This window comes from Equus asinus, chromosome 1 (assembly GCF_041296235.1).
Source record: "Equus asinus isolate D_3611 breed Donkey chromosome 1, EquAss-T2T_v2, whole genome shotgun sequence".
NCBI lineage: Eukaryota > Metazoa > Chordata > Mammalia > Perissodactyla > Equidae > Equus > Equus asinus.
The window spans coordinates 135,836,822-135,847,240 of record NC_091790.1 but is presented as its reverse complement, the minus strand read 5'-3'; positions in this window follow the sequence as shown (position 1 = coordinate 135,847,240).

The following is a 10,419-nucleotide window of genomic DNA, read 5'->3' as shown; positions in this document are numbered from 1 at the left end:
GTGCTCCTGTGTTGGGAGCGTAGATATTTATAAGCATTATTTCTTCTTGGTGGAGTGTCCCTTTGATCATTATATACTACCCCTCATTATCTCTCTTTACCTGCCTTATCATGAAATCTGCTTTGTCTGATATAAGTATTGCAACACCTGCTTTCTTTTGTTTGCTGTTAGCTTGGAGTATTGTCTTCCACCCCTTCACTCTGAGCCTGTATTTGTCATTGGAGCTGAGATGTGTTTCCTGGAGGCAACAAATTTTTGGATTTTATTCTTTAATCCATCTTGCCACTCTGTGTCTTTTTATTGGCGAGTTCAGTCCGTTTACATTGAGGGTGATTATTGATGTATGAGGGCTTAGTGCTGTCGTTCTGTCACTCATTTTCCGGTTTTCCTGCATTTCCTTTGTTTCTCGTCCTGTGTGTTTTGGTCTACCCATTCACTTATGCAGGTCTTATGCTGTGTTTCTTAGTTTTTCCTTATTTATTTTTTGTGTCTCTGTTCTATTTTTTAGTTTAGTGGCTACCCTGAAGTTTGTATTCAGAGTCTCATGCATAACATAGTCCATTTTCTGATGGCCTCTTATTTCCTTAGTCTAAACTGATTCAGTCCCTTTGCTCCTCCCCTCCTAAGTTATTATTTCCATATCTTATTCCAACTTGTCTTGTGAGTTTGTGGTTAAAGTGACAAGACTGTCTTTGTTTTTGGTGTTTTCCTTCCCTTTTTCCTAATGCTATATTTGAATATTTGCTATCCTATTCTGATTCTATTTGTCTCCTTACTCTGTGTTTCATGACCCCTTTCTCCATTTTTTTTCTTTTTTCGGGTATGAGGACCTTCTTGAGGATTTCTTGTAGGGGGGTGTCTTATGGCTAGAAAGTCCCTTCGCTTTTGTTTGTTTGGGAAAGATTTAATTTCTCTCTCATATCTGAAGGATATTTTTGCTGGATAGAGTATTCTTGGCTGAAGATTTTTATCTTTTAATGTTTTGAATATGTCATTCTATTCTTTCCTAGCTTGTATGGTTTCTGCAGAGAAACCTGCTGAAAGACTGATAGGGGTTCCTTTCTAGGTTATTTTCTTCTGCCTTGCTGCCCTGAGTATTCTTTCTTTGTCATTCATTTTTGCCAGTTTTACTACTATATGCCTTGCAGTAGGTCTTTTTACATTGAAAAATCTAGGAGATCTGAAAACTTCCTCCACATGCATTTCTCTCTCATTCCCTAGATTTGGGAAGTTCTCTGCTATTATTTCTTTGAGCACACTTTCTGCTCCATTCTCCTTCTCTTCATCTTCTTGGATACCTATAATTCTTATGTTGCATATCCTCATTGAGTCGGCTATTTCTCAGAGATTTTCTTCGTTTCTTTTTAGTCTTAATTCTCTCTCCTCCTCTGTCTGGAGCCATTCAACATGTCTATCTTTGATTATGCTGACTCGCTCCTCTATGGTGTCCACACGAGCATTCAGGGAATCCATATTTTGTTTTATCTCTTCCATTGTGTCTTTCATCTCTAATATTTCTGATTGATTCTTCTTTATAGTTTCAATCTCTTTTGTGAAGTAGCTCCTGAACTCGTTGAATTTTTCTCTATATTTTCTTTTACCTCATTGAGTTTCTTGATGATAGACATTCTAATTTCATTGTCATCTAGTTTACTTATTTCTGAGTCCTCAGGACATAATTCTGGGTATTTTTTGTTTTCCCTCTGTCCTGGAGATTTGATGAATTGCCTGATGCTGGAAATACGATTTTTCCACATTGTAATATTATTTGGTTGCAGTTACAGCCAATTGCCACTAAATGGGGGTTGAGATCCGTGTATTCTGAGCCCTTCACCTTCAGCTGAGATGGCGCAGCACAGGGCAGGTCGAGGGAGACGCTTTCTCTTGCACTGGGACCCAGGTTTCCTGATCAGCTCTTGCTATCTGGTCTCCTGGAGTCTTGGCTTGATGAAAGCTTGAAAGCTTTCGCCCCGTTAGAGGGCTTCCTTCTAGGCTGCAAGGGCGCTAGGGAGTCCTGGGTGATCCTGCAGATGCGCAATCCCTCCCCTACTCCTTCCCTCATGGAGCCTCCTGCGGCAGCAATCCCAGTCTTTAGGGGAGGGAGTGCAGTTCTCTCTTATCCAGTTCCACCTCTGAGGGGGGCTCCAGCCTCTCTGCCCTCCATCATTTGGCTGCTGTGACTCTCTGAGGATTACTGTGCTATTAGGATATTTTCTGTTGGAATATGGTTGCTCCTTTTTGTTGTATGTTGGAGGGGAGACAGTCCCAGGAAAGCTCACTCTGCCATGACGCTGACGTCACTTGGGCTTATGGAGATCTTAACAGAGCATTTCAGTGGCAGCCCTGCCCTGAGCAGGTGGTGTAGGGCACAGGCTCTGGAATCCCTTTGCCCCACTTTTGCCCATGCACCTGGGGTGGCAGGAGGTGGGGTGGGAACTTAGCCTATTCCTGCTCTAATTTTTATTATTTCCCTCTTTTTGCTGAGTTTGGGCTTTGTTTGTTCTTCTTTTTCTAATTCTGTTGGTATAGTTTAAGATTGTTGATTTGAAATTTTTATTGTTTGTTAATGTGGGCCTGTATTGCTTTATATTTCCCTGTTAGGACCCCTTTGGCTGCATCCCATAAGTGTTGGTATGGTGTGTTTTTTTTTTAAATTAAGATTATGATAGTTTACAACCTTGTGAAATTTCAGTTGTACATTATTATTGTTAGTCATGTTGTGGGTACACCACTTCACCCTTTGTGCCCTCCCCCCACCCCCCCCTTTCCCCTGGTAACCACTGATCAGTTCTTCTTGTCTATATGTTAACTTCCACCTATGAGTGGAGTCATACAGAGTTCCTCTTTCTCTGTCTGGCTTATTTCGCTTAACACAATACCCTCAAGGTCCATCCATGTTGTTGTGAATAGGATGATTTTGTTATTTTTTCTGGCTGAGTAGTATTCCATTGTGTATATATACCATATCTTCTTTATCCAATCATCAGTTGCTGGGCACTTAGGTTGGTTCCATGTCTTGGCTATTGTAAATAATGCTGCGATGAACATAGGAGTGCATGGGACTCTTGGAATTGCTGATTTCAGGTTCTTAGGATAGATACCCAGTAGTGGGATGGCTGGGTCATAAGCTATGGTGTGGTGTGTTTTTATTCTCGTTTGTCTCCCAATAATTTTTGATCTATCCCTTTATTTCTTCATTGACCCATTGGTTGTTCAGTAGCATGTTGTTTAGTCTCCACATTTTTGTTCCTTTTCCAGGTTTTTTCTTGTAGTTGATTTCTAGTTTCATGGCATTATGGTCGGAAAAGATAGTAGATATGATTTCAATCTTCTTAAATTTATTGAGGTTTGCCTTCTTTCCCAGTATATGGTCTATCCTTGAGAATGTTCTATGTGCCCTTGAAAAGAATGTATATTCTGCTGGTTTTGGATGGGGTGCTCTCTATATATCTATTAAGTTTATCTGGTCCAGTTTTTCATTTAAGTCCACTATCTCCTTGTTGAATTTTTGTCTGGATGATCTATCCATTGATGTAAGTGGGAAGTTGAGGTCCCCTACTGTTACTGTGTTGTCACTGATATCTCCTTTTAGGTTTGTTAATAGTTCCTTTATTTACTTTGGTGCTCCGGTGTTGAGTACATACACGTTTATAAGTGTTATGTCTTCTTGGTGGAGACTCCCTTTTATCATTATATACTACCCCTGTGTGTCTCTCTTTACCAGTTTTATCTTAAAGTCTACTTTGTCTAATATAAATATGGCAAGACCTGCTTTCTTTTGTTTGCCATTAGCTTGGAGTATTGTCTTCCATCCCTTCACTCTGAGCGTATGTTTGTCTCTAGAGCTGTGATGTGTTTCCTGGAGGCCTCATATTGTTAGGTCTTGTTCTTTAATGCATCCTGCCACTCTGTGTCTTTTGACTGGAGAATTCAATACATTTACATTTAGAGTGATTATTGTTATATAAGGGCTTAATACTGCCATCTTATTGCATGTTTCCCAGTTCTTCTGCATTTCCTTTTTTTCTCGTCCTGTGTATTTCAGACTACCAATTTCATTAGGTAGTTCTCTGTTGGTTTTCTTCATTTTCTCCTTGTTTATTGTTAAATGTCTCTATTCTAATTATTTGTTTAGTGGTTACCCTTAGGTTCGTATAAAGATATCTCGTAGTTGAGATAGTCTTTTTTCTGATAGCCTCTTATTTCCTTAGATTATACTGATTCCGTCCCTTTCCTCTTCCCCTTTTAAGTTATTTTTGTCCTATCATTTTTCATCTTGTGTTGTGAATTTGTGGTTAAAATGATGAGATCATTTTAGTTTTAGTGTTCTCCTTTTCTTTATTCCTGATGTTAAAGTTAAGTATATACTAACCTGATCTGATAGAGAGCTGCTGTTTTCTGATTATTGCCTACCTATTCATCTTCTTGCTCAGGGCTTTGTAGCCCCTTTCCTATTTTTTTTTTTCAGGTATCAGGGCCTTCTTGAGGATTTCTTGTAGGGGGTTGGTCTTGTGGCAATGAACTCCCTTACCTTTTGTTTATCTGGGAAAGTTTCTATTTCTCCATCATATCTGGAGGAGATTTTCACTGGATAGAGTATTCTTGGCTGAAAGTTTTTGTCTTTCAGGATTTTGAATATATCACTCCACTCTCTCCTAGCCTGTAAGGTTCCTGCTGAGAAACCCACTGAAAGCCTAACAGGGATTCCTTTGTAAGTTATTTTCTTCTGCCTAAATGCCCCTAGTATATTTTCTTGTCCTTTACTTTTTCATTTCACTACTATATGCCTTGGAGTGGGCCTTTTTACATTGACAAGGTTAGGCGATCTGGAGGCCTCTTTCACATGGATTTCCAGCTTCCTCTCCAAATTTGGGAAGTTCTCAGCTATTATTTCTTTGAACAAGCTTTCTGCTCCATTCTCCTTCTCTTACCCCTCTTGAATACCTATAATTGTTATGTTGCATTTCCTGATTGAGTCAGATACTTCTCTAAGAGCTTCATCACTTCTTTTTAGTCTTAGTTCTCTCTTCTCCTCCCTCTGAAACATTTCTATAGTACTTACGGTCCTCTTACTGGATGATTCTCTCCTCCATATTGTCAGCTCTGTTGTTTAGGGAATCCAGATTTTTCTTTATTTCATCCATTGTGGTTTTCATCTCCAACAATTCTGATCAGTTCTTCTTTATAGTTTCGATCTCCTTTGTGAAGAAGCTCCTGAATTCGTTAATTAATCTTTCTGTGTTTTCTTCTAACTCATTGACTTTTTAATGATAGCTGTTTTGGATTCTTTGTTGTTTAGGTTATGGATTTCTGTGTCTTTAGGGTTGGTTTCTGGGTACTTGTCAGTTTCCTTCTGGTCTGGAGATTTAATATACCTACTCATACTGCTTGATGGAGTGGATTTTTGCTTGCTCATGGTGCTCTTATCTGGTTGCAGCTGCCACGTACCACCACTGAGTGGGGATCAGGCACTGTGTATTCTGGGCCTGGCATGAGCAGGGTCTCCCCAGCTCCGGCCACTGACTGCTTTTCTCTCTGAGTGACTGATCTATGGCAGATCTGGAGCACAGGGCAGGGGGAGGGGTACTCTCCTTCACTAGTACTTCCCCTAGCCCCTGCTTGTCTCTCTGTATGGAGCTCTGGGTGATTGAAGGACTGTGCACTTTCCCTTTCCCCAGCTGCCACTGCCTTGCTCACTGCATTGTGCTCCAGATGATTCTGGGGCTGGAGTACTAGGCAGGGATGGGATGCCCTTTTCACCTGCACACTTTCTGCTGCTATGGCCCATCTCTTTCCATGGAGCTCCTGCTGGTCAGCTTCCATTTCCTCCGGAGGATCCAGCCCCACCACCACCTTTAGGCATATTGCTGCCTGGGTCTCTCAGACATCTTTTGTGATGTGTATATGTCCTCTGTTGGTGTATGAATGTCCTTTGGGTTGTATCTTAGAGAGGAGAGTCCAAGGGAAGAGCTCATTCTGCCATGATGCTGACGTCACTCTATGACCTTTTCCTTTTTTATCCTTAGGAGGGGCATCTTGAGTTCTCTATGTCCCACTGTACTGGGGTCTTCTATGTTATAAACTCATGGAACTACTTTCCATTTTGTGTGTGCCACCTGGGTCCCACCTGCTTGGATCTGGGTGTTCTCTTTGCCTGGAATATGCTTCCTCCAAACACTTCACACTGGACCGTTCCCATCTTTCCAGAATCAGCTCAGGTATCACTTCCTCCAGGAAGCCTCTGTGCCAGAAGTCACATCTCCTTTATCCAACCCCCTAACTCTAGATAGCTGTTCCCTGCTATGGCTCCTCCCTCCTACCTCAGGGTACACCTTTGTACCCGTGTCTCCTCCACTGGACTAGGAGCATGTTGAGGAAAAGAAGTTTGCCTTTTTCCTCTCTGTGTTTCTTCTACTTCTCTATGCCTTGCACACAGTAGACATGCACTAATTAGAAGTTTAATGAATGTGTTTATTTATCAATCAGCCTTTTCTCAGCAACAGTCTCCATTCAGGACGAGTGTCTGCTCCCATTCCCCTCTCACTGTCCCCCTACTTTGTCATCTGAATTCTCTCACCAAGCAGCCTGAGCTAGGCCTCCTTGGCTTCTGATTGGCCTACAGCCTGGGGTAGGCATCTCCCTGTACCAAGCAGGCACCAACATCATCATCCACCAGAAAAACCAATGCTTGCTTTATCATAAACAAGTCTTACTTATTTGAAACAATTGTGCAAAGTCCCTGGTGGAGTTTAGTAAGCGTCTTCCTCCTGCTTGGGAGGAGGGGATGACATGGTGGGAAGGACACCATGTCCTCCAGAAGCCTTTATTAAGGCTTCAGGACACTCCCTGACATGGAATCAGTTTTGGAGGTTCAGGGGATTCAGTCTCAGGCCTCCCTGAGGCTCAGCACAGAGCACATTGGCCATGACTATTTGGCCATTATGAGGCTCGGCAGATTGACTTGACTCAGAGCCCCTCTCCTAGGCAGTGGGGTCCTCAGCCCACCCCATGCTCCAACTGCCACTCCTTTAACTGTCACTCAGAACTTTGCTTCTCAGTTCCAGCACCTGCCTGCCTCTCAGATGGCTGCTGGCTTAGGAGCCAGGGAAGCTTTTTGAGGACCAGGTGAAAGCCTCATTTTGTGATCCAGGCACCAGCCAACTATAGTTTCATGAGGAAAACTCAGCTGCCTTTGATTTTTGCTGGTTGGTTTTTGGTTTTGAGTGCTTTGAAAATTTTGTTGCCTCTCTCTCTTTTGATTTGCAGGACAGCTGTGGAAGAAACCAACTTGGTTATTTGAGCATCTTTTAGTGCTTTTCAGCTGTACGTGAAGACTGCTTTCTTCAGAGGAGCTCCAGACTTTACCAAAAAGGGAAATACTTCTTTTTCTCTTCAAAATGTAAATATCTTACTTTATATAAATAATAAATGCTCATTATAAAAATTAATACAATTCAGAGTGTATTCCCCAACTCTGCTGTGTTAGAGATAACCATATCAACAGTTTGTGATATATCTCTTCAGTCTCTGGAAATGTGTGTGTGTATAAAATATGAGCGTGATCTTACTAAATATTACACTCTAATCTGATTTTTTTTGTTCAGAAGCATACTGGAGTGGACTTATCACATCAATCCATATATATATATCTGCTTTTCTTTGCCAAAACTAATTTAACCATTCCCCTGATGTTGGATATTTAGCCTTTTTAAATTTTTTTACAGCTACAAACAATGAATGATGTAATGAATTTCCTTGTACGTACGTCATTGCCTATTTGTATGGGTATTTTTATGACATGAATTCCTACAAATGTAACTGTTGGGTCTAAAGTTATGCACGTTTTGAATTTGACAGATGCTTCCAATTACTCACCAAAAAAAGATTACACACTTGCCAGCTCTTGTGAGGTTGTCTCAGGTCTGACTTAGCCACTAGGTACATTGCCTCTGGACCACAATAGTTTTAGGAGTCATGAAAATACTTTAATTTCTTATAAAATCAGGAGAAAAAAATGAATATAATAATAATGAATATATAATATACAATGAATTCAGTCTGGGTTATATTTTTTTATACCTACGAAGCCATAAAATATACTTTTTCAAATTTTCTTATGGAGAAGCAACCCATGAAGGCAACTTATCTAGGGCCCCCACAAGTCCATGTGGCCCAAGTTACCCATTTCTCTACACCCTTGCAACTTTGAGAATTTTCTTTTCAGTTTTTATCAGTCTTTTATGCAAAAAAGAAAAGAATGACATTTCATGATTATTTTTACTTGCATTTCCTTGGTTATTTGTGAGGTATCATCTCCTAAGTTTATTGACCATTTAAATTTCCTTTGTGAATTGCCTATTTATGTTCTTTTCTCATCTTTCTATTGAGTTATTCATCTTTTCCTTGTTAAAAGTTCTTTGTACAGTATAGTAAATATTGTAAATTTTATTTTTACACTTTTGCATTTCAGATTTATTGATATCTTCTTGTAATGATATTTAAAGTGTTCCCCTACCCCAAATCTGTCCAGCATTTCTTTTATGGTAGCATTCTCACAAAGGCTCTACACAAATATTCATTGATATTTTATTGTGGAATATCTATTGGTATTATTATTTATGGTAATATCTTTAATTCATCTGGAATGTATTTTTGTAAAAGATGTGAAAAAGCAATTAAACTTTGTTTTCCAAGCATAGCTAATTGTTCCAACACCATGGGACAATAATTTGAAATGCCACCTTTATCAAGTATTAAATTCTCATATATACATGAGTCTATTTCTTTTCCTTTCTTTTTAAGATTGGCACCTGAGCTAACATCTGTTGCCAATCTTCTTCTTTTTTTTTTCTTCTCCCTAAAGCCCCCCAGTACATAGTTGTATATTCTAGTTGTAGTCCTTCTGGTTGTGCTATGTGGGATGCCACCTCAGCATGGTCTACTGAGCAGTGCCAGGTCCACACCAGCAAAATCTGGGCCACCGAAGCAGAGTGTGTGAACTTAACCATTTGGCCATGGGGCCGGCCACTATACATGAGTCTATGTCTTGAATCTCTTCCATCCCATTAATCTGTTTATCTATTGCCATGCTAGCACTGCACTTTTAATTATACAGCTTTATGATATTTGATTTCTGATAAGGTAAATCACTCTCCCCTGACCATAATCCTCTTTCAGTTTTTTTCTTGATTATCCTCACACATTCACTCATTCTGATGAACTTTAGAGTTATATTTTTAAATACTGAAAAAAATCTCAATGAGTTTTGTAAAATTTAGATTTAATTTGAGGAGAAACAATATCTTTATAAGATGGTGTCTGCCTCTCCAAGAGCCTGGTATTTTGTGCAGACCTCCCATTTACCATTCCTGTTGGTCTTCGGTTTGTCTAGGCCCTTGCCATCTCAGCAATCTCCTTCTCAGACTCCCACATGGCTCTCTCTGTGGGACAGGAAGACAGCAGCAGCGGTCTGCCTTAGTCTTCAACTCCCTTGAGGTTAATAGGGGCCTTTTCTTTTGCCATTTTTGGTCCATTTAGTGCTGGTTTTCTAGGAACTGTGTTCGCTGCAAAGCACTGTGGCAAAGCCCACCATCATCTCGTATCTGGATTTCTCGTCTCTGCTTCCACTTTTGCTTACTCGGCCTATTCTCCACACTGTGCCTTACACACTGTGTGTGTAATCTTTCTAGTCCGATCCCCAAGGTCCCCTGCTGGAAAACCTTCAGTGATTTCCCATTGTATTAGTTATTTATTGCTGCTGTAACAAATTACTCAAACATAATGACTTAAAACAACACAAATTTATCATTTTACAGTTCTGTAAGTCAGAAGTCCAAAATCGCATTTACTGTGCCAAAATCAAGGTGTCAGGGGTCTGCGTGCCTTTCTGGAGTCTCTGAGGGAGGATGTGTTTCCTTGCCTCTTCCAGTTTCTAGCGGCCACCTGTGTTCCTCCTCTCAGGCTCTTTCCTCTATCTTCAAAGGCAGCAGCTGTATCACTCTGACCTCTGCTTCTGCTGTCACATCTCTTTCTCTGACTCTGATCCTCCTGGCTCTCTCTTAAGTATGATCATAAGGATGCCTGTGATTTGATTGGGCCCACCCAGATAATCCAGGATCATCTCCCCACCTCAGAGTCCTTAACTTAATCACACCTGCAATGTTCCTTTTGCCAAGTAAGGTAACATATCCATGGGTTCCAGGGATTGGAATGCAGATATCTTTGGGGGACCATTATTCTTCCTATCACAGCCATGGCCTTCAGGATGAACTTGGCTTTCCAGCCCCTCAGGGACCTGCCCCTACTTTCCCTCTGTCTAACCTCATTCTACTCTCCCTTTAGAACTCCCTGCTCCAGCCACATGAATTTCCTTCTGTTTCTGGGACCTACCTTCTCTGCTTCCTTTCTCCAGTGCTGGTC